Below are 27,636 nucleotides of genomic sequence, written 5' to 3'. Positions count from 1 at the left end.
CATTGAAGTCTTTATGTCGGGGATTCTTAACTGAGGTCCATGGCACCTAAACAGACTTCCTGAGGTCTGTGAACTTCCTGCACTTCTTTCTCTTTTCTTCTCTCCCTTTTTTCTTTCCCATAGTTTGTGTGTTTTCCTTTTGCCTCCCAAAGAGTCATCAGGCCTAGAGTAAGTGACCATAGAATTCATTTACCATGAAGTAACAGAGGAGGTTAAGAATCACATTTTAATTGATAATGTAGATTATTGTTTTTAATTGTAATTCTCATTGGGTATGAATCACAAAGTCCTAAATTTTTTGAGCAGTCTGAGGAGTTAGTTAAAGCTTCAGATTGAGTTACACTAATGTGAAATGAATAATCTATTAGTTTTTACATGGAAGCATGTCACTGAAGAATACAAATGTGTTCAATATAAGGAAGATTATTCCTTGTAAGCACTGAAGTAAACGTAGATATTGTCTTCCTGTATTTCTGTGGAAAGTGTTTATAAATGATGATATAATTAAAAGTTGCCTGACTATTGTTGGGACATTAACACAGCATGGGAAGTTGCTCATTCTTTTGGACAGCAAAGCAGTACTAGCCACCACAGCTTTTTTTTGTTTTTGTACGGGGGATTGAACTCAGGGGTACTTGACCACTGAGCCACATCCCCAACCTTATTTTGTATTTTATTTAGAGACAGGGTCTCATTGAGTTGCTTAGCACCTCATAGTTGCTGAGGCTGGCTTTGAACTCGCGATTCTCCTGTCTTAGCCTCCGGAGCCATTGGGGTTACACCCCAAGCCACTAGGATTACAGGCATGTGCCCCAGTGCCTGTCCCACAGTTTTTTTTTTTTCTTTTTTTTTTGAGATAATTAATTTCTCTATAAATTGGAGAAGCAAAACCCCAAATCATCTAACTTCTTTAATTGTTTATAAGATACAAATTGAATATACCTTATCCAACATGCTTGAGATCAGAAATGTTTTTAATTTTTTAAAAATACTTGCTGCATATATAATGAGATTACCTTGGGGATAAGACTTGGATTTAAACATGAAATTTATTTATGCTTAGTATATACAGCCTAAAGGTGACTTTTATACACTATTTTTTGATTGTGACTCATCACAAAAGATCAAATGTGAAATTTTCTTTTTTTAGACTATGCACAACTTAAATTTATTCCCTTTAACTTAGTTTTATTAACCTAATATGGTTTATTTAAATTGATACATAAAACATAAAAATTATACATATTAATGGGGGAATCACATTTTCATATGTTGTGTAATGTAAATTGTGTACACTGCGTAATGTTTAAATCAGGTCAGGGGCTAGAAATGTAGCTGAGTTGTAGAACATGTGCTTAGCTCATCCCCAGTTGAGAGTAGATGTGTAGTTTGTATTTTCTCCCCAGCACTTAGCTCAGTCCACAGCACAAATAATTAAATTATTAATCATGTCTATTCTCAAACATTTATTTTGTTAATTTATTGAATGTGAGAAAACATTCAGTATTCTTTCTTCTAGCATTTTTGAAAACTACACAGTATGTAATTGTTTTCTGTAAGCACCCTACTATGCAATAGCATACCCCAACTTCTTATTCCTGATTGTTAACTTAGAATGCATCAATCATCCTTTCCTCCTCTTCCTCTTCCCTACTTTTCCCAGCCTTGTAATCACATTCTACTCAACTTTGAGATCAATTTTTTTAGATAACACACTAGTAAGATCATGTGTTACTTGTCTTTTTGTGCCTGGTTTATTTCATTGAATATAATAATCACCTGTGCTGTGCATGCTGTTGTCAATGACAGGGTTTCTTTTTCTTCTCTTTTTTTTTTTTGTGACTCAACACTATTTCATTGTGCATGCGTACTACATTTCCCTTATCCATTCATCAGTTGATGGACATCTAGGTTGTTTCCTTTTCTTGGCTATTGTGAATAGTGTTGCAGTGAACATGGAGTGCAGATATCTTATTTACATACTGATTTTTTTCTTTTTAATATATACCCAGTAATGGGATTGCTGAATTATATGGTAGTTCTATTAAGTTTTTGAGCACACTCCATACTGTTTTCCAAAATGGCCGCATTAATTTACATTCTTACAGAGTGTGTGGGTTCCCTTTTCTCCCCATCCTTGCCAGCATTTTTGTCTTTTTAATAATAGCCATTGTAATTGGAGGTGATATCTCATTGTAGTTTGAACTTGGAATTTCCTGATGATTGGTATTTCCATATTGCTTTTCTTTATTTCTAGTACAGATAATACTCTTTTGATGTATATAACAACACTGCTGAATTTTGAGTCTTCTTTTTAGAAGTGTCTAGTTAGTCTATTGCCTATTTTAAAATCTGGGTTGGTTTTTTTTTTGTGGGGGGGGGTTGGTGTTATTGAGTTTTCTAGAGTTCTGTATATTTTCTGCATATTAACCCCTTGTTCTATGTACAGTTTGCAGGTATTTTCTCCCTTTCTGTAGGTTTTCTCTTCACTCTGTTGATTATGTCCTTTGCTGTGCAGAATCTTTTTAGTTTGATGCAATCCCTTTTGTCTTATTTTTGTTTTTGTTTCCTGTGCTTTGGGGATCTTATCCAAAAAATCCTTGTGTATTCCAATGTCTTGAAGCATTTTCCCCCCTATTTTCTTCTCGTGTTTTCCCATTTTGAAGTCAGTCTTTAATCCGTTTTGAGTTGATTTTTGTAACTGGTGAGAAAGAAGGGTCTACTTTTATTCTACTTTATGTGGATGCCCACTTTTTCCAGCACCATTCTTTGTAAAGGCTGTCCTTTCTCCAGTGCATATTCTTTACACCCTTGTTGAAAATCAGTTTACTTTGATTTGTTAGTTTACTTACAGGCTTGTTGTTCTGAAGCATTGGTGCATGTGTGTGCACACATACACAGGTGTGCACTCCAGTGTCTTGCCGTTTTGATTACTACAGCATTGTAGTATATTTTGAGATCTGTATGTAATACCTACTGCTGTTTTTTTCCCCCCTCTTCCTTAAAATTTCTTTGGCTATTTGGATTTCTTTTATGGTTTCGTTACAAATATAAGGGTTTTTCCCAAGTTCTGTGAAGAATGTCCTTGGTATTTTAAAATCTGGGTTTGTGTTATTAAGTTTTCTAGAGTTGTGTATATTTTCTGCGTATTAACCCTTTGTTCCATGTACAGTTTGCATCGACTACATTGACTCTTTTTTTTTTTTTTTTATTTCTTTGGGTAATACGGGCATTTTTAACATATTGCTTTGTCCAGTCTTGGATTGTTTTATTTTTTTGTGTCCTCTTCAATTTCTTCATCAAGGTTTTATAGTTTTCTTGTAGGTTAAGTTTATTCACCTCTTTGATTAAGTTTATTTCTAGGTATTTTTTTAGACTATTGTATTGCTTTTCTTTATATCTAGTATAGATAATACTCTCTTGATGTATATAACAACACTGCTGAATTTTGTATGCTGATTTTTTTCCCTACAACATTTCTGAAATCAGTTTATTTTAATAGTTTTTATGGTGAATTCTGTGGAGTTTTCTGTAAGATTTATCATTTGCAAACAGTCACATTTGACTTCCTCTTTTCCAGTTTGGATGCTCATTATTTCTTTCCCTTGCCTGATTGCTCTGGCTGGGACTTTGAATAAAAAGTGGTGAAAGGGGCATCTTTGTCTTGTTTCAGAGATCAGATAGAAAACTTTAGCTTTTCCTCACATAGTATAATATTAGCTGTTGATGAACATATGGCCTTTATTCTGTTCTTCTTATACCTAATTTGTTAACACAGATTTATCATGAAGGGATGTTGAATTTTATGAAAAACTTTTTTAGCTGTTGATGAACATATGGCCTTTATTCTGTTCTTCTTATACCTGATTTGTTAACACAGATTTATCATGAAGGGATGTTGAATTTTATGAAAAGCTTTTTCTGCATCTATTGAGATGATCATGTGGTTTTTGTCCATTCTGTTGATTGGTATATATATCACATTGATTGATGTGCACACAGAATGTGCAGGAAAAGTAGGAAGAAGAAAGCACAGATTCTCCTGTGGTCCTCCTATGCTTATCTTTGATTGACTTTTTTCTATGTACTTACATGAATAGGTGAGAGAGGAAGAAAGAGAAAGACAAACATTTGTTTTTAACCTGTTTATTTAGATTGGAAATTTTGAGGAAAGAATCTCTTGACTCAGTTTTTGTCATCTTATCAATTATTGGATTAGTCCTTGTCACTGTAGTCTGGGATGTAGGTAGTATTAGAGAATGGCAGCTTGCATTTAGATCATTTGTTTGAAGGGAGCTTGGCAGGAAGAAATATAGTGGCTTTTAAAAAGAAGGGTATTTGAAGCATAGATATGGTCACTAAAAGAAATTCTTGTGGACTGGGCATTGATTCTAATTTGTTACTACTATTAGTAGTAGTAGTAGGTAGTGGTCTAGCTTACAAATTTACTGTATAATGTGATCAGTTCTATATTGATGGATGTTGATGTATGGTTAAGAGTTTTTAGTCCTTAGTAAAAAATGCTTTTTCTTTTTTTTTGGGGGGGGGTCGATGTTGGGGATTGAACCCAGAGACTTGAACATGCTAGGCAAATATCCTGCCACTGAACTATATCTCCAGCTCTTTTTATTTATTTATTTATTTTTTAAATTTTGAGTCAGGGTTTCACTAAGTTGTCAAGACTGGCCTTGAATTTGGTAGTCCTCCTCCCTCAGCTTCCTAAGTTGCTGGGGTTATAGATGTGCACTACTGCACCCAGCTTTAACATGTTTTTCCATATGAACTTTATAATTATTTTGTCTAACTTCACAAGATAATTTGGTATTTTTATTGGGATTCATTATACATTTAACAGTCAGTTTATAGAGAATTGATGTCTTTATGATGTTGGTTTCCTATCCAAGAACATGGTTTGTTTCTTCATTTGAAGTGTACTTATATATCTTTCAGGAGTGTTTTTCTTGTATTGATTTTGTGTTTTATGTTAAGCTTATTTCAGGAATTTTCACCTGTTTGGTTACTGTTGTAAATGACACTTCCTCTCATTATTCTTTATAACTTGTTATTATATTTAAGAAAGCTTTTTAGTTCTATTTAATTTTGTTTCTTACAGCTTTACTAAGTTATCTAATTGTTAGTACAATTTTTTGCATTGATTTTCTTGGGTTAATGAGTTAGACACCATATCATCTGCAAATAGAGATAGTTTACTTCTGCTTTTCCAAATAGTGAGCCTCTAAGTGTGATTCCCTTTTTAATTCTTGGAATTCCATGTTAAAAAGTATTGGAGAAATGGATGTATTTGTTTTGTTTCTGACTTTAATGTAAATGCCTTTCATTACATAACATGTAGATTACTTTATAGATTAGAAAACAAGTAATATATATGTTTACAAAATATATATTCTATCTGTGTATATGTATTACATGTAATACATAAAATGGAAGTTAAAACGTGTCTAGTGTCGGGGTTTTTAGCTCCCATTCCCTCCTGACCTGCGGGAGAGATTGGGGGAGCACGCCCCGACCAGGACGAACCAAGAAAGGTAAAGGTTGACTGGTTGCCCGCATCCAGCCCTCCCGTGCAGGAGGGCAATCAGACGGGCCAGGGAGAACAGTCAAAGCAGGATCTCCTTTAATGAGAAAACACACAGAGCTAATATATTGTACAGGAGCCAATCAGGATAAAGATCAGCAGGGTGGGGAGAATTTACATCTACACCCATCCTATGGGCAGTAATGGGAGACAGGAGCTGTCCGAGAGGGCAGAAGGGTTCAGAGCCTATCCTAGAGGTGGTCGGATTCTTCATCACAACCCAGGGCAATGCCTTCTGGCTAATCTCTAGGTGCTCTCTTCACTATGTTTGGCCCCAGGACTGGAAGAGGTTAGCAGCCAGCAAGTTAAGTTTCCTCTTTTCTGATGCAACATGCCCTACCTTACATCATGCCCTACATCTAGTGTATCTGTCATGAATGAGTATTGAATATTCTCAACAAAGATGGTTTTTTTGCTCTTCTTGTATGATTTTCCCCCTTAGATCTAATCATTATATTGATGAATATTAAAATTGAACCATCTCAGCTTTCCTGAAAAAAACTATTTGTTGTTCTTTTTAAAAAATGCCTTCAGTTTTATTTGCTTTCATTTAGAAGGACTTCTAAGCTTTGACATCTTTTGGGTCAAATGTGGCTACATTTAATAATTCAGTCTCATTTCTAAATTTCTGGGAGATGAAATATGATTGGTATAGTTCAGGTCAGGTATTTAGCCTGGTCCAGTTAACTCTGGCTTCAGGTAAGGTGAGGTAATTTACTTACAGCACAACACTTATAGGAGAGGAATCAAGAGGTAGGACATTGTCATTGTTCTTGTCCATACGCTGTAAGAACTGCTCATTCACATAGCATCCTCGTCCTTTGGAGCGGGATCTGGAGATGGTCTAACACACCCCAGGAGATATGCCAATTTTGTATTTTGCAAAACAAAACTCACAGTTATAAAGAGTAAAATTCCAGTTTGTATAGATTTCATAGGTTGGTTTTTTTTTTTTTTTTTTGTAAGTGGCAGGCTATTACTTGGTCCTCCCCTGGCTATTTTACTCCGCAGTACACATTTTCAATGGTTACTTGGAACTAAGACATATCCTACAGGACCCTCCAAGTCACCACCCACCTTCAGCCCCTTAAAAGACCAGGGTCTTTTTCCTAGTGTAGGCATGCTATTCAATTTTTTAAAGAATTAGACCATAGATGTGGAATTTTTGAAGAATCATACCTTTTCTGTATTGTACATAGTGACATTGTTTTAGTCAGAATTTGGTATTTGAAAGATATATTTAAAAATAAATTTGAGATATACCCAACACATAAAGTATACCTGTTAACATATTCAGGTAAGTTTTGGCATATGAGTATTTGTATGAAATCCTTACACAATCAAGATAATATATTCAACCCTTCACCTCCTTACTTACCTCTTTAATCTTCAGGTGTCATTGTAAATTAGTGGCTTGCGTTTTCTAGAATTTCATATAAATGAAATCACATAGTGTAATAGTGTATACTGTTTTTTGCCCTGGTTTCTTTTCATGCTGCATTTGTTTTGGTATCCATACATATATATTCTAGTGTTATCAATAGTTCATTCCTTTTTATTGCTCAGTAGTATTTCTTTTTATGACTGTCACACAGTGTTCATTCATCTGTTAAGTGATTTTTGACTGTTACAAATCAAGCTACTGTGAGCATTTTTTTTTTTTTTGGTACCTGGGATTGAACCCAGGGGCACGTAACCACAAGCCACATCCCCAGCCCCTTTTTTGGTATTTATTTAGTGACAGGTTCTCACTAAGTTGCTTAGGGCCTTGCTAAATTGCTGAGACTGGCTTTGAACTGCCTCAGCCTCCTGAGCTCCTGGGATTACAGGCATGCGCCACCATACTCAGCACTGCTATGAGAATTTTTTTTTTTTAATCAGATTTACATTTATTTGTTTTGGTATATAAATACTTGATGGTGAAAAAGCTTGATCATATGATAGCTATACCAAAGAGATTTTAACTTTTTACAAAACTGTTAGACTGTTTTTATACAGTTGATGTATCATAAAGATAACATTTTTTATTTGAGATGTTTATATAGTTTAGGACCATGCTACTCAAAAGTTTGGCCTACAGATTTGGGTTCACCTGGGAGCTTATTAAAAATGCTGAACCTTGCCAAGGACAGTGGCACATACCTATAATCCTAGTAGTTTAGGAGGATGAGGCAGGAGGATTACAAGTTCAAAGCCACCTCAGCAATTTATCGAGACCCTGTCTCAAAATAAAAAAGGCCTGGGGATATGGCTCAGTGGTTAAGGTCCCTGGGTTCAATCTCTAGACCCCTTACTCTGTAAAAAAAAAAAAAAGAAAAAAAAAAAAGCTGAATCTCAAGTACCATCACATGCATTAAACATGCATTAAAAAAAAAAAAAGATTTGTGGATTGTTCAGATGATCATTAGAATTTAAGAATCTTCGTTGAGAAATGCAGTTCTTAAATTTTTTTCTCTGCTATACCACACCTGAGGGCTTTGACATATTTAATGTGGAAATTTCAAATGTGATTTGGGAGTTGCTGGATAGGTTTTAGAAATGTGACAGATAATAATGATAAATGTAGTGTGTCTTCCCCATGCACTCTTCATAGTGATTTATTTAAGGTATTAAAGTGTTTTGGCTATTGCCTATTTGAGATTTGGTAGTCAAGAGGAATTGCTTCAAAGTGTAGAGCTATCTTGCCTGACACAGTTTCTTATGGATAAGAGTTATCTGTTGTCTTTTTGTGTAATTTCCCTGGTGAATGAGTCTGTTTGCTAGCCACTTCCCGCCCCCACATTTTCCTTTCTTACTTTAAGTTCTTAATCTGTCTTTTTCACAACCAGTGGTCTATTTCTTGATTATTTTTGTATATAGGTCTGTATGGGTTTTCTCTCTACTTCTAGTACTTAAGAAATGCAAAAATACTTTCAAAAATGATTTTATAAACCAGTAGGTAAATAGACTGTCAAATGGTGCATTTTAAAACCTAGTATCAGTTGCTTGCTCATTGTTTTGGATTTCCTCTATTCATTTTCATTATTGAATGATATTTAAGAGCAACCTACATTGTTATTGGTGTCACTTTTCTAAATTCGTGGTGTTGTTGAAGATCATGTTATTAATCAGCATTAGGAAATTCTCACTTTAAATCAAGGTTCTAATCACACAATAGATAAGAGAACAAAAAGTAAATATTTATTATTTTATCAATCGAAACAAATTACAGTTAGGCAATTTATAATTTGAGTTTTCCAAAAATTGAATTGTAAGTCAAATATTCCAGAATTATAATTCTTTTGACAGCATATTTCTTCACAGTTTGAAATTACTTTTACTTTTACATTTCTGTTTAACTCAGTGCATTCAAGTCTTTCATCCCTAACTCTTTTCCATATACTTAACAGGCATTTAAGATAGAAAAACTATGAAAGATTTAGTTCTGGCTTATTTACAATTTAGCACAACTATCTTTAGGAAAGAAAAATCTTTACCCTGTTATTAAATTCAAAAAGGACTTTATTGCAAAAGGACATTTAATTCTTTAGATGATAAATGTCTTTAAATATAGCTTTACAGGAAAAACAGAACACTTAATGTTGTGACTGCTTATTTTATTGATTTTTAGCAAAAGCCTATGTTTCTTTTTTTAATATTTTTTTTAGTTGTAGGTGGACACAGTACCTTTATTTTATTTATTTATTTTTATGTGGTGCTGAGGATCGAACTCATTGCCTCTCTCATGTGAGGCGAGCGCTCTACTACTGAGCCACATCCCCAGCCCAAAAGCCTATGTTTCTTTGGGAGGCAAGGTTAATGAAATATATGTAATGTTATCTATAAAGGTAGTATGCATTTTAAATATTAGAAAAAATCAGCTATGGTGGTACATACCTTTAATTCCAGTGACTTGGGAGGCTGAGTCAGGAGGATGGTAAGTCCAAGGCCATCTGGGCCACTTATCAAGACTGTGTCTCAAGTTAAAAATCAAAAGAATGGGGATGTAGTTTAGTGGTAGAGGACCCCTGAGTTCAATTCCCAGTATCAAATAATAATATCAAATAATAATAATAATAATAGTAATAATAGTAGCAGTAGGAATAATAATAATAATAAAATAAAATACTGGAGAAATTAATGAAATATACCTTGTAGGCAAATTTTCCTCAAGTTTTATTAAAATCTCAGTTTTTAAAATACATTTGTCAAGTATAATAAAAATACATTTCCAGAAAAAATTAAAGATGTAGTAAATATAAGACCACAACTTTTTGTTTTGTTTTCGGGGTGTCAGGGATTGAACTCAGGGGCACTCAATGATTGAGCCACATCCCTAGCCCTATTTTGTATTATAATTAGACACAGTATCTCACTGAGTTTTTGGCTTTTTGCTGAGGCTGACTTTAAACTTGCGACCTTCCTGCCTCAGCCTCCCAATCTGCTGGGATTACAGGCATGTGTCACCACGCTCAGCACAAGACCACAGCTTTTTAAATCACCACTTTTATGGATAAAATTAATATCAGACTGTTTTGAAAATTTTAAATGCTTACTGTAAAGTTTTGTAATTCTAGAGGACCACAATGTGAGTCACATTGCCTTAAGCTAATGGTTTGTTAAGCTGGTGCTTCTCAATGTGTAGTTCCCAAACCCACAGCAGCTTTGGAAACTTTTAGAAATATGAATTGTCTGGTTCCATTTGAGAGCTGCTGAATCAGAAATTGTTGGTTTGTCTCAGCAATGTGTTGAAACAGGACCTACAGATGATTCTGAAGCCCACTAGTGTTGAGAACCACAGTTAAATTTTTATTCTAAAATGTTGATTATTGGAGCTCTTTTAGTCAGAACAGGACAGCACTTTTCTTGAGTCTGAATTCCGCCAGTTGTGTAAGTGAATGACTGAAAGACATGGTTGGTTATTAAGTTTAATCTGTCATAGATTCTTAGATGGAAGATAATGTGATTCAAGATCTGATCAAAATATATGTGCTAAATGAAAAGAGGATTCTGGTGTTCCGTATTGCCAGGAGCATGGATCACATAATTAAAATTCAGTTGATAGACTTGAGAAGCCGGACTTTGCTTTGCCAAATGAATAAGGACTGCTGCCCCAAATTCTTCATGGTTATAAGACCTCAGGGCTGTGAAACAATTGAATTAGACAGCTCTTAAGTTGGATGTGTGGCAGGTTGTTTCAGTACATATTAAAAGAAACTATTATCATTCTTATGTTTCAAACCACTGGAAATTGAAATGGGATCTTTTCAGAGATTTGTCTGGGTTATTCTTTTTTTTGCCTGCCCCCACTCCTTCTTTCCTCTTTCTATGCTGATTACACCAATAAGAACCTCTAGTGTGCTGTTGAATGTATTGATGATGGGTATCCCTGTCTTATTCCTAATTCTAGGATAAAAATATTCAGTATTTCATTTACATGTGATGTTATTGTGGTTTTCTTGTAGATGCCCCTTACTATGTTGAAAAAAATTGCCTTCTATTTCTAGGTTTCTCAGAATTTTTGGAATAGGTGTCAGCTTTGGTCAGATGCTTTTTCTTTGTATATAGGGATGATTATGTAGTTTTTAAAAATGTGTTAATGTGCTGAATTACATTGGTTTTTATTATAAGCCAATCCTGCATTCCTGAGATTAAATCCCCTTTGCAGTGCATTGTTGAATTCTGTTTACTAAACTTTTGTTTAGGTGATTGTATCTATGTTCACAGGAATTTTTATTTGTCTATAGTTTAGTGTCTCCCCTCCTACTCCCCAACCCAATGTAGTCTTCTGCTTTTTGGATCAGAATAATTCTGGCCTCAGAATGAGTTGGCAAGAAGTACTCTCTCCATTATTTTGGAAAAAATTGTGTAGGGTTGATATTGTTGCCTCTTTAAGTGTTTGGTGAAATTATTTACCAGTGAGATTTTTGTGTGTTTGTTTTTGTTTTTAGTGTGTGTGCATGAGGTGCATGAGGTTTTAAACTGCAGTTCAATTTATTTAATTAATACATGCAAAGCTATTCAGGTCACCTATTTCTTTCTGAGTAAACTTTGCTAATTTATTTCTTTCAAGAGATTTCTTTTTAGCTAATTGTCAAATTGATGAGCATGAAGTTGTTTATAATGTTCTGTCATCTCACTTGTTCATGATACTGGTAATTTGTGTCTTTTCACTTTTCCCCCTTAATTCATCTGACTAGAGGTTTGTCACTGTTATGGATTTTCTTAAAGAAACAGGCTTTTTGTTCCTCCTGTGGAATCTTTTATTTTCCATTTCATTGATTTCCACACTGTTCCTGATCATTTCTTTTCCTAGGCTTACTTTGGGTCTAATTTGTTCTTCTTCTAATTTCTTAAGGTAGATTCTGAGGTCACTGATTTTTTTTTTTCTCCCTGTTTTAATATAGGTGTATAGTGCTGTAAATTTCTTTCAAAGTGCTGCTTTGTTGGTAATTTTGAACCTGTTTTTTTTAATTTGTTTTGTTTTGGCTTTTTCATTTTTATTCAGTTCAGAATAGTTGTCAATTTCCCTTTTGATCCTTTTCTTTGATCCATAGGTCAAAATGAGTTAAATGATTCACAAATATTTAGTGATTTTTTTTTTTTACAGATATCTGTTATCAATTTCTAATTTAATTGGTGTCTGAGAGCATATGTTTTGTGTGACTTAATCCTCCTTATTTAAATTTGTAGTATGGTTCAGAATTCTGTCAGAGATGTGTGTTGGGCAGCGGCAGCCTGTTAGTGTGTTGTAGGAGGAGAGAAGGGCGGAGGGGCAGAGAGGACAGTTGCTGTGGCAGCTTCATTAGAAAGAGAAGGGAGGTGAAAGGTAAGAGGACTTGTGTGGGAGAGCAAGAGTTGCAGAGAGAGAGCTTAGAAAGAGGGAAATATCTGAATGTATGATATCTTTATTCCATTTTTCCAGAACACTCACAATAGTTGAAAACATCCCTGATAATATTGGGATCTAGAGTGCCGTTAAGCCTCCATTTAGTGTCTTTATCCAAATGATATTGAAGCCAGATCTGATTGCACAAAAGGATAAGTTTTTTGGAGGTGGGGTTAGGTCCAGGGTGAAAGAAAGAGTCCCTAGGATAGCCAGGAGGCAGCCTAAGAGATTCTGAGAGGGAATGGATGAGGAGATGCCCAAGGCGAGATAGAACCCATGGCCCAGAGGTTTCACCAGGAACAACTTCCCAATCACCCTTGGTGGTTTTGGTCAAAACCCAGGACCCAAATAAAAGACTACCTGTAGACCTAGTTAACAGTAGGGATCAGCTGTAGCTGTGAAAGCAGTGGCTGGGGGTGCCCCTAACCACATGGTAACTCTGGGAATGCTGGACGATCAATGGTCACTTCCTGAGAAAGGAACCTATAGTTCGTTTAAGTCTACCAGAGACAGGGGTCTTACCTGAAATGTCTGGTGGTGGGTGCAGAGAGGGTGTTTGGCAGAATAGAGGGCATGGTCCCATGATAGAGTTCAGATCAGGGCCTGGGGATGCTCAGTGACCCTCAAAGAGGGGAGCAGGCTCACCGGAGAACCTGATCCTGGGTTTTGGCACCAATGAAAGGAAAGCGAGGAACTGGGAGATGGGTGAATGAGAAATGAAAGACAAGAGACCAGGCACGAGAGAGTTTATTTGTCTGAGCTGACAAAGGCATATCCCTCCATAGTGGAGAGAGGCAATATAGACTTGGGGTTGGAGACTTTTATGGGGTTGGCTCAGGGATTAGAGCCGAGTGGGTCCTAATGTAGGTGATTAAGGGTGGGGTTGGTATGAAGGAGTGGGCAGGAAAATGGTGACTGTTACTTAGGATGGCCGCCCAGATGTTAAGCAAGGACCTTATAGTAAGTTTTCTATAGTTGGTTGTCCTTTATCAAGTTGTTTCTGTCTTTCTGGGAATTTATTACGAATGGGTATTAAAAGGTTTGCTTTTGATACTCAACATTTCTAAATTATTATAATCTTTTTCCTTTTTTTGTTTTAAAAAAATCTTACTATTTTGGTTACCTTTAGTAAAAATAATAAACGTTTATCCACTGTGCTGCAGACAATTCTCAACACTTTATTAAGTTATATAATAATCATACAATCCTTTGGAGTATATATTAGCATTAAAGTTGACATATAAACTTTCAGTGTGGTTACATGAATATTGATTTTTGAAATGGTAGAGTTTGTAATTTCTCTTTGTATTTCATGTTGGTTTATTCCAGTATTTGTTCATTTTGTTTTTTGAGCATCTTTAGAACTCTACAAGGAGTGCTGTACCCTTAGAGAATTTTCATTCTTATCTTTCTATTCCATTCTTTATATTATTGTAATTCCTAAATAATATGTGAACAGTTTTTATGACTGTCTCATGGGTACTTGAGAAGGATGGGTTGTTAGTTTTTTGTTGCTGTGACTAAAGTTCCTGACAGAAACAACATAGAGGAGGAGGTTTATTTTGACTCATGGTTTCAGGGGTTCAATTCATGGTCATCAGATTCCATTGCTCTGGGCCTAAGGAGAGGCAGAAGGCATGGAAGAGGAAAGCTGCTCAGCTCAAGGTCACCATGAAGCCGAGAGAGCTTGTGAAGAGCCAGGGATAAAACATAATCTCCCAGGTCATGCCCTCATTGACCGACTTCCTCCATCCATGCCCCACTTACCCCCAGTTACCACCCAGTAACTCATTCAGATTATTAAGCCATCAAGTGAATTAATCCACTGATTAGGTTATAGTTGTCATAATCTAATTGGTTCACTTCTGAACATTCTGCACCGTCATGTGAGTTTTCCACAGACATCTCATACTCAAACTCTAAAAGAGGGGCATTGAGTGTAAAGTTTGATACATAGCTATAAAATCTACCTTATCAATTAAGTTGCTTAAGTCTTTTTTGTTGTTGTTCACTTGATTTATTTTATGCTAAAATCGGTATATTAAATTTTTCTCTTATGGGTGTGCATATGGGTCCTTGCATATACTGTAGCTTTTGCATCATAAAATGGTGCTGTGTTACTTTATGTATATAGATACTAAATCTTGTGAATTATGGTTAAAAGTGCTCTTTTTTTGTTGTTTAATGCTCTTTTGTATTCTACTTGTTTGTTATTAGGATTACTTGTACTTCTATTTTCACTTACCCATTAAACTTTTGTTCATTTTCCTCATCTCTGGATCACCTTTGGAGGGTGGGGTATATTTCTTATATGCTGCATATTATTGAGTCTTGAATTCCAAGCATTGAGCATCATTTTTTTTTAAAGCAGTGAGTTAAGTTCATTCTCATTTATCAATATGACAGTATATTTGCGCTCAGCTCTTTCATATTTTATGTTGTGTATGATGTCACTGATTGTTTTATACATTACTGTTTAAAACAGTCATTATTTGGGAAGATTTGAATTTTTATTGAAGTAGTTATATTTGTGCTTATCATTATTAGTTTTCTCTTTTGTTAGCCTTTTTGTTTGGTACGATACAGATTGAATCCTAAACTTCTCTACCACTGAGCTATAGCCCCAGCCTTTTTTCTTCTTTCCTCTTTTTTTTGCCCAGGGTGGCCAAAAACTTGGGGTATTCTTGCCTCAGCCTCTGGAGTTGTTAGAATTACAGGTGTGCACCACCATACCTGGCTTTGTTTGATAGTTTTTAACAACATACTTTAATCGTCTGTACAATAGTGGCTGCTTCTAAACACCTTCCATGAAGATAGAATTTGTTCTATCTTCATTTTTTTACTCTTGCTCCTTTGCCTTTTAGTTCCATTGTTTTCACTTTAGTGCTCTAAATTTTTTCAGTCCTTTTGATAATGGAAGGACAATTTACCTGCATATAAATCTTTGGTTCACTTTGCTGTCATTAAAGTTTCTGGAAGCGCTGCTTCATTGATGCTTTTTTGCTTTCTAATTGTTTTGAAGTGTAGTTCATTAGACCTTATAAGTTACGTTATTTTTGACATAGTTATATCCAGATATGTTCTAGAATCAGTTCTTGGTAATTTTGTTAGATGTCTAGTGGACTTTAGTGTTTGTGTGTGTGTTGGGGGGAGATAGAGAAAGGGGGAATGTTTGTTTAAATAAATACATAACAATTTACTATCATAAAATTTTGTGGGCATTCTTTGTTAATTTTAATATATTTTCTTACAATTATCTTAAACAATAATGGATATTATTTATTAAGCACTTAATATATCACACTTTGTACATATCTTTCCTTAATCTTCATTTACTATGGGTTATTAGGAAAGAACCAAAGAAACATTACTAAGAAATATTAATATAAAAGTAACATATTCAAATGTGTTACAAACAAAAGTGATGTATTCAAAGTCACGAAATAGGACATAGGAGACCAGGACTTCAGAGGTGGCCCTGGCACCAAAACACACCTTTACACTATCTGAGCAATCGTTAGGTAGGATTCTGAATCAGAATATTAGATTAACATTAGAATTCATATCAGTATTAAAGAAAGAAAATAGTAGATTAATTAATATTTTCCAGATACAGAAAGAATGAATTGCTAGTTAAAAGGCTTTTTGGATTACTGGTGTGTTTTCTTATTTTCATTTTTCCCAATTCTTTCATGTTCTTATTGTTTCTTTACCTGTTGTTTTTCTTAGCTTCTTTGGTGAATTTAATTAATGAATATTAGACCACCATCTAGAATGAATTTCTATTGATGTTTAATATAAATTATAAAGGATAAAAAATCCAGCATATCTGGCAGATATTTTCACCTTGAATAAATGGCCTGTTTCAACTGAGTTTTAACAATTACACCATTCTAGAAGTATGGACTATACATTATAGTACAATCAGAAGACATATTAAAATATGTTTACTTTTTATTTATTTTTTCAGGACAGTGGCCTAAATCACAGATAATGTAGGTTTGTTCTGTTTTGACATCTAATGACTGTAATGGTACTTTATTAGGATGATTATGCTTTCCTCTTTTTTTTTTTTTTAATGCACTAACTAAAATTAAGGGTGGAACAAGGATGGGTAAAACTGTTCCCTATGCGTGCTATAAGAGAAAAGCAAGCTTCTTTAATTTTATGTGTGTTACCTTGAGTTTACTTGGTCATCAGCTTCTATTCTTTTCACTATTAAAATTTTGGCCAAGATATTAATTAGTATTTAGAATTAATTCATTTAAGCAGTTTATTGAGAGATAATTCAAATATCATATAATTAACCCATTTAAAATGTGCAGTCCAATGGTGTTTAGTATTCCAATGCTATGCAGTCATCACCACAATTTTAGATCATTTTCTTCACCCAAAAAAGAAACTTCAAAACCAGTAGCCATTGTTCCCAATTTCTCCTCTTCTCCATTCTCCCCAGGTCTCATGCCCCCAAATCACTTATCTACTTCCTACTTGCCTATTGTAGAATTTTATCCTCAATGTATATCTTTGACCAACATCTTCCCATCCCTTCTTCTCTCACCCATCCCAGACTCTGATAAAAACATTTCTACTCTCTTGAGGCCAGCTTTTTAAGATTCTACATGAATGAGATCATGCGGTATTTGTGTGTAGTTGCCTGCCTTATTTCATTTAACACAATGCCCTCCTAGTTCATTCATGTCACAAATGACAGAATTTTGTTTTTCAGTGAATAAACTAATTAGTATCCTTTTGTGTATATATGTCGAATTTTCTTTATTATTTATCCATTGATAGACACTCAGGTTGGTTCTATATCTTGCTGAATAAATAGTACTGCAATAAACATGGAAATGCAGACATCTCTTCAACATGCTGATTTTATTTCCTTTGGATTTACCCCTCAGTATTGGGAATTCTGGTTCATCTTGTTGTTTAATTTTTTTTTTTTTTTTTTTTTTTTTTTTTTTTTTTACCATTTTGAGATAACTCCACAGAGTTTTCTATAATGACTTTTAATTTATATTTCTACCAACAGTCTGTAAGGACTCCCTTTTCTCCACATTCTCAATAATGCTTACTTTTTTTCTTTTTTGATAAGAGACATTCTAACAGTTTTGACAGATCCATGTTAATATTAAAATTGGCTTTTCTGTCACTGCACAAAAAGGCCTCTGGTATTCTTTTTATAGGGGTCAGAAATTGAATCTGTGGAGCCCTTTGAGGAGCATTGTTATTACAAAAATATTAAGTGTTTTATTCCATGAACAAGAAATGGGTTTCCATTTATTTATCTTTTTTAAAATTTAATTTATACATATCAGTGGGTTTCATATAATAGTTCATTGCACATTTACATTAAGCAATACTTAAGTCAGGTTAAGCATAATTATCCCCTAAAACATTTACCATTTCTTACTTAGGTATTCTTTAGTGTCTTTCAATAAATTTTGATTGGTGCATGTGTTGTGTGAGAGAATGTGGAAAGTGTTAGTTTCTTAAGTTTATTTTTATTTTCAGTTTTGATATTTATGTAATCAATACAATCAATATAAAAAACATTTCCATTACTTTTTAAAAAATTTGAATCATGCAACTGTTTCCCGCCTGATTACATTAGAAATCAGTCACTTTAAAATATATAGAATGCCTCACCCCCACATCAACCTTTTCTTTTTTTTTTTTTTTTTTTTTAATTTTTTTTTTTTAGAAGTTGATGGATAATTATTTTATTCATTTATTTATATGTGGTCCTGGGACTTGAACCCAGTGCCTCACACGTGCTAGGCAAGCGCTCTACCACTGAGCCATAACCCCAGCCCCAAACACATCAACCTTTTCAAAACTAAATGGTGCACTTATAAATATCTCTGAGGTCAAGGAAGAAAGCACAAGTATATAAAAAGTGCTTTGAACTAAGTGATAATAAAAGCTTAAAATATCAGAATCTCTGTGATGAAATAGTACTGAGATGAACATTTATAACAAAGACTTGTATCAGAAAGAAGCTAGAATAATAATCAAAAAATTATTATTTTTTAGTTTAAATGAACTTTGTTTTCTTAAAAAACAATGCCTAAATGTGCTCAAGATGACATCAGTTCCATTTGTCATAAGTCCTGGTGTTGTGTGGATGACAAACAGCAGCCAGTTATGACGATAGATGATAGATCCAAAGTAACTGCCAAACTTATTAACATTTCTCCATTTCTAAACCATCCTTTAAAAAAAATCATATATGTGGTCACAGCATTCTCATGGTTGTGCAGGAGAGCGACCATGCTATCTGGATTTATGTTTTCACCAATAAAGAACTGGTAATTTTTGAAATTAGCAAGGATGTGCTTGATTTGTTCTGCAGTCTCTGCCATAAAAGGTTTTACTCTCTCTGGTCTCTGTTCTTCAAGTTTGCCTTTGATTGATTTCATGTATTTCTTGTATGCTGCTTTTGTGAAGCTGGTTTCCTGCAAGTGATGGTTCATGACAATACCAACACTGTGCTTTTGGTACCTTCGCCCTCCAGTCCTTCAGCAGAAGCATTTCTATCAAGGAGTGAGTCATCAGTGTTACTCTCTGTCTTACTGAACCTCCATACAGAGGCCATCCACAGTCTCCTGGATCTTGTAAATGTCAGAGAACTTCTCATTGTAGCTGATGACATCTGGGTAGATAATATGATGGCGATTGGAGGGAGACAACAGCAGCGCTAGATTAGCAGGAACCAGGAGTTTGCTGTGCAGAGCAGTGCTGGGGAGTGCAGGGGGAGTGGACAGAAAAGCTCAAATTATTTTCAAATTTAGTAGGAAGGAAAAAATAAGAGAGCAGAAATATTTGAAATAGAGAATAATACAGCTAAAAATTGATAAGAATTAAACAAGTCTAATCAAGAAAAAAAGCAAGAACACAAAAATTAATATCAATAGAAAGGGAGCTATCAAAATAACCTGACAGGTTCTAAAATATATTAAGGTAATATTACAATTGTATGACAACATATGTGGTAGCTTACATAATATGGTCTGTTTTAGAGAATGATCTGTGTGCTGCTGAGAAGAAAGTGTATTCAGTCATTGATGGGTGAAATATTCTGTATATATCTGTTAAATCTAAATTATTGATTTTATTAGTTAGTTCTGTAGTTTCTTTGTTTAGTTTTGTTTGGGAGATCTGTCCAGTAGTGAGAGAGATGTGTGTTAAAGTCACTAGTATTATTGTATTGTGATCTATTTGATTCTTGAAGTTGAGAAGATTTTGTTTGTATCGTAGATGCTCCATTGTTTGGAGCATAAATATTTATGATTGTTATGTCTTGTTGATGTATAATTCCCTTAAGCAGTATGAAACATCCTTTTTTTATCCTGATTAACTTTTGCTTGAAGTCCACTTTATCTGATATGATAGAAACCCCTTGTTTACATGGTCCACGTGAGTGATGTTTTTTCCCATCCTTTTCACCTTCAGTCTATAGATGTCTTTGCCTATTAAGTAAGTCTCTTGGAGACAGCATATTGTTGGCTCTTGTGTTTTAATCCAGTCTGCCAGTCTGTCTTTTGATTGATGAGTTTTGGCCATTAATGTTCAAGGTTATTATTGAGATATGATTTGTGTTCTCCATCATTTTGGCTCATCCTAATTTTTAATTTGAATTAGTTCTCCTTTGATTGACGGTTCCTTTAGTGTAGTTTCTTCCTTCACTGGTTTTCACATTTTTTCCCCCCAGTTCATCTTCATGGAATATTTTGTTGATAATGTTCTGAAGTGCAGGCTTTCTAGTTGCAAATTCTTTTATTTTTTTGTTAATCATGGAAGGTTTCTATTTCGTCTTCAAATCTGAAGCTTAATTTTGCTTATGTGTAGGATTCTTGGTTGGCATCCATTTTCTTCCAAAGCTTGTTATATGTTATTCCATGACCTCCTCACTTTGAAAATGTGGGTTGAGAAATGAGCTGAGATTCATATTGGTTTTCCTCTATGTGTAATTTGATATTCTTCTCTTGCATCCTTTAAAATTCTAGTCTTATTCTGTATGCTAGGCATTTTCATTATAATGTGCCTTGATGTGGGTCTGTTGTAATTTTGCACATTTGGAGTCCTGTAGTGAGCCTCTTGTATTTGATTGTCCATTTCATTCTTTAGATTTGGGAAATTTTCTGATATTATTTCATTGAAAAGATTTTGCATTCCTTTCGTTTGTATCTCTATGCCTTCATCTATCCTGATAAATCTTAAATTTGGTCTTTTCATGTTATCTCATAATTCTTGGAAGTTGTATTCATGGTTTCTTAACATCTTCTCTCCGTGGTCCATTTTATTTCAAGATTATATGTTGTGCCTTTATTGCCTGAGGTTCTGTCTTCTGAGTGGTCTAGTCTGTGGATGATGCTTTCTGTTGAATTTTTAATTTGGTTTATTGTTAACTTCAATTCAAGAATTTGTTTAGTTTTCTTTCAGAATTTCTATCTCTTTATTGAAGTGATCCTTTGTTACCTGTATTCTTCTCTTACATCATTCCTTACTTCACAGATCAGTTTTACTACATATATTCTAACTCCTTCTCTGATATTTTTTCCACTGTGATGTCGATGTATTCTGTTATTGGAGTACCTTGGTTTGCTTGGGGCAATTTGTTCCCTTGCCTTTTCATGTTTGTGTGTCTACCCAACTAACAGTATGGATCTGAGGGAGTAGACTTACAGTGTCCCTGAAGGTTTCCAGTATCTCACTGTTTAGGGAGAGACAAATAATAACAACCAATGGAAACAGTTTATACCACTAAACCAAATAGTTCCTAGTATGATTTCTGCAATGTTAATTATCACAATAAACAGAAATGACATGATGAGTTATTGCCTGTGATAAAAACAGCAAGTTTGCAAAAGGGTTTATGTTTTCAAATGGTGGACATGGATAAAACAGAAGTGATAGGATGATGATTATGAGGGAGGAGGAGAGAAGACAGGAGAAGAAGATTAAAGGTAGAGTGAAAGAGTAATACAGATTGGCTGTTTCCAGAAGAAAAGAAAATCAAGGGAAACAGGAGAAAAATATATAAAGCAATAATTTTTTAAAAAAATTAAAAGAATACAAAACTAAACAAACATCCTAATTCACAAAAAACTTATCCATGTAATAACTGGCTTCAAAAAATGCTAGAGATGAGTTGGGGATATAGCTCAGTTGGTAGAGTGCTTGCCTCGCATGCACAAGGCTCTGGGTTCAATCTCCAGCAACCCCCCCACCCCCCACCCCCACCCCAAAAAAGAAAAATACTAGAGATGAGAAGGAAAAAAAAATAGGAGACTATATAAAAGTCCATGTACCATTAAGGCCACAGTTAAACAGTTAAGAAGAATTTTAAAAAATCTTGATGAAAAGTTAAAGAATTCTTTACATTGGAGTTCAAAATATTCTCAGCTTCTCTTCTCAGCAGTTTTAGGTGGGGTCTTCTGGAGTGTGATGTTCCACCCTCTGGATTGCTGGAGTGAGAGAGGTAATCCAGTAGGCAGAGTTCCTGGAGGCAGGGTTTAGGTTTAAGAGGGCTGGAGGCTCTTTACTGAATGCTAATTTGCCTGGAGATTTTAAGTCAGTGTACCTCCAGCACCCAGTACTTGTTGGAAGACTTCACTCCAGAGATCTCCCCTAGTTTCTACTCTGTGGCCGGGGACCCAATTCCTAGTCCCCTATGTTACCTGCAGACTCCACGTTTCCTGGTCTCATATTCATTCTCCAAACAATTTATCCTGCCCTAGCCTTCCAAGTTCCTGGCTAGTTGCATCTCTCCCAGCCAGTCCTGCAAGTAGTTGGATTGGAGAGGGAGGGAAGGAGGAAGGGTTAGATCTGGGTGGGTTTCTTTGACCAGTTGTCCCTGTGTAAACCTCTCTCCATATTTGATTTTCTCTTGGTCACTTTAGCAAGTGCAGCATGTGTTTACTGGGCCTGTATTTCAGGTCAGACTTGCGTTTGCCAGGAATCAGCCCCCTCAGTTGCCAGGCACGCCCCCTCCCCAGCAGCTGCAAAATGATTCCTTCCTTAGTCCTCTACCAGGCTGCCTGTAGAGATGGTGGCTTCTTTTCCCACACATGGATATTGTGCAGCTTATCTTTCAGGTTTACCGCCATTGTGCTTGATCTCTAAATGCTCCATACCCAGACACACCTTGGACATCCCCAAAACATGGGTTCCTTTAATTTCCTTATCCCTCCACTATGCTCATGGAGGACTCTCTCTGGCTGGAGCTTCCAGCCCGGCTGTGGCAGTGGCTGTGCCTTTGGGGATTTCTTCCTTATTTTATTATATCCAAACTCCTGAGGACTGATCTGCTTTGAATGACCAGTTTTAAATTCTAGTAAAGTCCCCCTGCTTTTTTTTGTTGTTGTTGTTCACTCACCTTGCCTATCAGTTTTCTTGGTTTCACTTCATGAAGCAGCCAGAAACATTGTACCACCTCCTTATTCTGCCATCTTGAAAACCTCACCTTTTAAAGTATATAGTTCAGAAATATTAACTATATTACATTGTTAGACAAACATGCCTAGGACTTTTTCATCTTTTAAAACTGAAACTCAGTGGGGCATGTGGCACACACCTGTAATCCCAGCAGTTTGGGAAGCTGAGACAGGAGGATCACCAAGTTCAAAGCCAGCCTCAGCAATGGCGAGGTGCTATAAGCAACTCAATGAGACCCTGTCTCTAAATAAAATACAAAATAGGACTGAGGATGTGGCTCCGTGATTGAGTGCCTCTGAGTTGAATCCCTGGTACCAAAAACAAACAGACAAACAAACAAACAAAAACAAAACACAAAACAAAACAAAAAACCAACCCCCAAACAACAACAACAACCTGAAACTTTGTACCCATCGAATAGTAATCACATGTTATATACCACCCCCAGCTCCTAGCAACCACCATTCTGCTTTATGTTCCTTTATGTTCCCTTTGATTGCCTCATAAATGGAATCATGCAATACATATGTTTTGTGGATGACTTATTTCAGTTACATAATGCCCTGAAGATTCACTCTCGTTATAGTATATGACAGAAATCCTGCATTTTAGGGCTGAATAATATTCCATTGTATGTAAATACCACATTTAAAAAATCAATTCTGGAGGCTGGGCCTGTAGCTCAGTAGGAGAGTATTTGACTAGCTTGTGTGAGGCACTGGGTTCTATCCTCAGCACCACATAAAGAAAATACAGACATGCTGTCTGTCTACAAGTATTAAAAAAAAAAAAAAAATCTATTCTAGGGTCTGTGGACTTTTGGGGTGCTTCCACTTCTGGGCTATTAATGAACAATGCTGGAATGTAAACTTTTGTCAGTTGCTTTATCTCCATCAATTGAAATAGTTATGATTTTTGTTCTTCATTCTGGTATATTACAGTGATTGATTTTCATGTGTTGAACCAACCTTGCATCTTTTTAGTATGTTGTTGAATTTAGTTTTGGGTATTTTCTTGAGACTTTGTATCACTATTTACCAGGGACATTGGTCTATAGTTTTCTGGTAGTATCTCTTTCTGGTTTTGGTATAAGATTGGCCTCAAATAATAAGGTTGGAAGTATTCTTTCAATTTTTTGCAAGAATTCAGAAGGATGAGTATTTATTTTTTTTTCAATGTTGCTGGGTACAATTTTCTATTGAAGTCATCTGGTCCTGAACTTACTTTATTGAGAATTTTTGATTATTGGTGTGACTTTCTGACTAGTTAAAATTTTGTTTGTATTTTTTATTTCTTCATGATTCAGTTTTGGCAGATTGTTTCTTGAAACTTGCTCATTTCTTCTAATGTATCATAATTTGTTCGTAGTCTTTTATCCTTTTTATATCATGACATTGATGAACCCAGCCTAATTCCATCTTAAAATTGGGAGCCATCTTGTCACAAAGTCATGAAAAATTAATTTCTGTTTTACTATAAATTACTGCAATTTCTAAACTTGCTTGGAATGCCTGCCCGTGCCTTGAACTCACCCATACCTGGTTTTCCCTGGCCAGATAACAACCCTCTCTGAAACCCTAATGGCGCCTCAGAAATTCTGATGTTGGGATCTAAATTTACTCCCTAAGTGCTGAACCATTTAGACCATTAACCTACTACCTATCTGCCTTTGTATTATGCTTGTCAAAATTCTGTTATCTGTAAGTTCTCAAGATGCCCCCCTTTTGGAACTTTTTATGCTATAAATCTGTACTCCTAGAGAACTGTCCTCTAATCCATGGGTTTTGGGAGAGACAGTCCTGCCTAGTTGGAATTACAAGCTTACTTTAATTTGATTTAAAATTGGAGTCAGTGGTCTTTTCTTTGCGTCGTGGTTTAGCACCATCAGTGATAATGTCTCTTCTTTCTAATCTATTTTTTTAAAAATCAATCTTGCTCGAGTTATGTCAGTTTCATTGATCTTCAATAATAACACAACTTTTGGTGTTCTATCTTTGGGTTTGCTTCAGAGTTTTTCTAGCTCCTTGACATGTTATAGTTAGGTTGATGATTTGAGATTCCCTTTTTATGTAGCTATGTAGCACTATAAAGTTTCCTCTTCATACTATATTTCTTACATTTATAAATTTTTATGTGTTTTCATTTTCATTTGTCTCATGATATTTTACAGTTTTTCTTGCTATTTCTTCTTTAACCCATTGGTTGTTCAAGAATATGTTGTTTACTTTTCACATATTTGTGAATTTTCCGGTTTTCTTATTGATTTCTAGTTTTATTCCATTATTCATTGAAGATATGTACTATGACTTTGGTTGTTTTAAATTTGTTTTTTGATTTTTCTTGTGATGTAATATGTGATCTGGAGAACGTTCCATATATAGTTGGGAAGAAAATATTATTCTGTTGTTGGCTGAAGAGTTCTGTATGTGTCTCAGGTCCAATTAGTCTGTAGTGTTCTTCAAGTACTACTTAGTGATGTTCTTTCTGGTTGGTCATTATGTAACCTGGGGTGTTGAGATCTTTTACTTCTGTTGTTTAAGTATGCTTCCTCTTCAGTTTTCTCCATATTTGCTTCATAAAATTGTGTACTATTGTGCTAACATATTTATAATTGTCATTCTGATGGTGAATTAATTTGTAATGTCTTTCTTTACTCTGTTGACGAAAGTCTATTTTGTCTGATAAAAGTTTCACCTTCCCTGTTTTCTTTTGGTTATCATTTGCATGGAATTACTCTTTCATCCTTTTTACTGCCTCTTTTGTGTGTCCTTATGTCTAAAATGAATTTTTTATAGACAGCGTATAATTGGAATTTTTTTTAATCCATTCATCCTCTCTATCTTTTAATTAGGAAGTTTACTACGTGTACATTGGAAGTAACTACTGATAGGGAAGGAGTTAGTATAGTCATTTTGTTATTCTATATGTTTGGTTTTGTTCTTCTGCCTCCTTTTTGTGTTTTTGTTGATTTTTTTTTGTAGTGACATTTTCATTCTTTTTGAATTTTCTTTTCTGTATCTTTGAGATATTTTTATTTTTGAATACTATGAGGATTACATCTCTTAGAGTTGTAATAGTCTGAAAATGGATAATTTGCTTTTAGTCATATAGAAAAACTATGTAACACTTCCCCCCACTATTATTTTATGTTTCCGATGCACAAATTGCTTCTTTTTAAACAAAATCTGTATGCATTAACATAGTTTTATAATTATAGTTACATTTTATGCTTTTGTCTTTTAAATTGCATAACAGAATTAAAAGTGATGTACATGCCACCATTACAATATTATAGGATTCTGTGTATCAGAGAGTTTCACACTTTTGTATGCTTTTTGTTTTTTTTTTTTTTCAACTTGAAGTACTCCTTTAGCAGTTTGGTAAATAGCTGTAATAGTGATGAACTCTTTATCAAAGAAGATCTTTATTTATTCATTTTGGAAGGATATTTTGCTGGATATTTTATTCTAGTTTGGCATTTTTTTCTGTCAATGCTTTGTATATATTATCTGTCTTTAAGTGTATGATATTTTCGGTGAAATATTCACTGCTTTTTTTTTTTTTTTTTGGTGGGAGGTACTAAAGATTTAACACAGAAGTGCTTTACCACAGAGCCACATTTTCAGCCTTTTTTTGTTTTTGTTTTTGTTTTTCATTTTGAGATAGGGTTTTGCCAAGTTGCTTAGGGCCTCACTAAGTTGGTGAGGCTGGCTTTGAGCTTTCCATCCTCCTGTCTCATCCTCCCAAGTCACTAGGATTATAGGTGCCAGACTTTCCCTGTTAAATCTTATTGGAGATCCCATAAGTAATTTTTTTTCCCCTCTCAGGATTTTCTCTTCATAAAAAAATTTTTTTTAGTTGTTGTTGGATCTTATTTTATTCATTTATTTATATGTGGTGCTGAGACTCAAACCCAGGGCCTTGCACATGTGAGGCAAGTGGTCTGCCACTGAGCCCTAACTCCAACCCTTCTCTCTGACTTTTGATAGTTCGATTACAATGTATCTCAATATGGATGTCTTTGGGCTGTCCTAATTGTGGTACTTTGAACTTCTTTAATTTGTATGCTCATTTCCTTTATCAGATTTGGGAAGTTTTTTGACCATTATGTCTTCAAATAAGCTCTTGGCTCCTTTCCCTCTCCCTCTTCCTCCATAAACTCCCATTACCTGTGTATTGGTCTACTTAATAGGTTTCCACAATTCCCTTAGGCTTACTTTTCTTTGTTCTTTTTTGTTTTTCTTCCACTTACTCAATAATTCCATGTGACCACTGATTCTTTTTTTTTTTTGGTTAGGTTTGATCAAGTCTTCTGTTGAACACTTCTGGTGAAGTTTCCAATTCAATTATTTTTTTTTTTCCCTTTGGCTGCAGAAGTTCAATTGGATTCTTTAAAAAACAATTTTTATCTCTTTGTTGATACTGTCATTTTGTACATGAGTCACTTTTCTGATTTCATTTACTTGCGTTGGTGTTCTCTTGTAATAAATTGTTCAAAACAATTACTTTGAATTCTTATAATTCATAAGTTAATATTTAGGCTTTTTTTTAAAAAATTTATTTTTTGCTGTGATTTATGCATTGAAAAAACAGCTACCTCTCCTAGTCTTTAAAAACTGATATTGTATGAGGCTAAAACCTTGACAAATCAGCCCAGCTAGGGATTCTGAGAGCCTCTCAGATCTTATCTGGAGATGCATCTTCTTTGGCTTGTGTGTATAATTTC

General features: G+C 34.8%; 1 protein-coding gene and 1 pseudogene across 2 annotated transcripts in view; one reads left to right on the top strand and one right to left on the bottom strand.

Moving 5' to 3' along the window:
* Window positions 1-27,636, top strand: part of Epc2 (enhancer of polycomb 2) — a 139,962-nt gene that overhangs the window by 14,885 nt on the left and 97,441 nt on the right. The window lies entirely within an intron of this gene.
* On the bottom strand, window positions 18,658-22,582 carry LOC143407197 (translationally-controlled tumor protein-like; annotated as a pseudogene).

This window comes from Callospermophilus lateralis, chromosome 9 (genome assembly GCF_048772815.1).
Source record: "Callospermophilus lateralis isolate mCalLat2 chromosome 9, mCalLat2.hap1, whole genome shotgun sequence".
NCBI classification, from domain to species: Eukaryota; Metazoa; Chordata; class Mammalia; order Rodentia; family Sciuridae; genus Callospermophilus; species Callospermophilus lateralis.
This window is presented reverse-complemented; position numbering and strand designations above follow the sequence as displayed.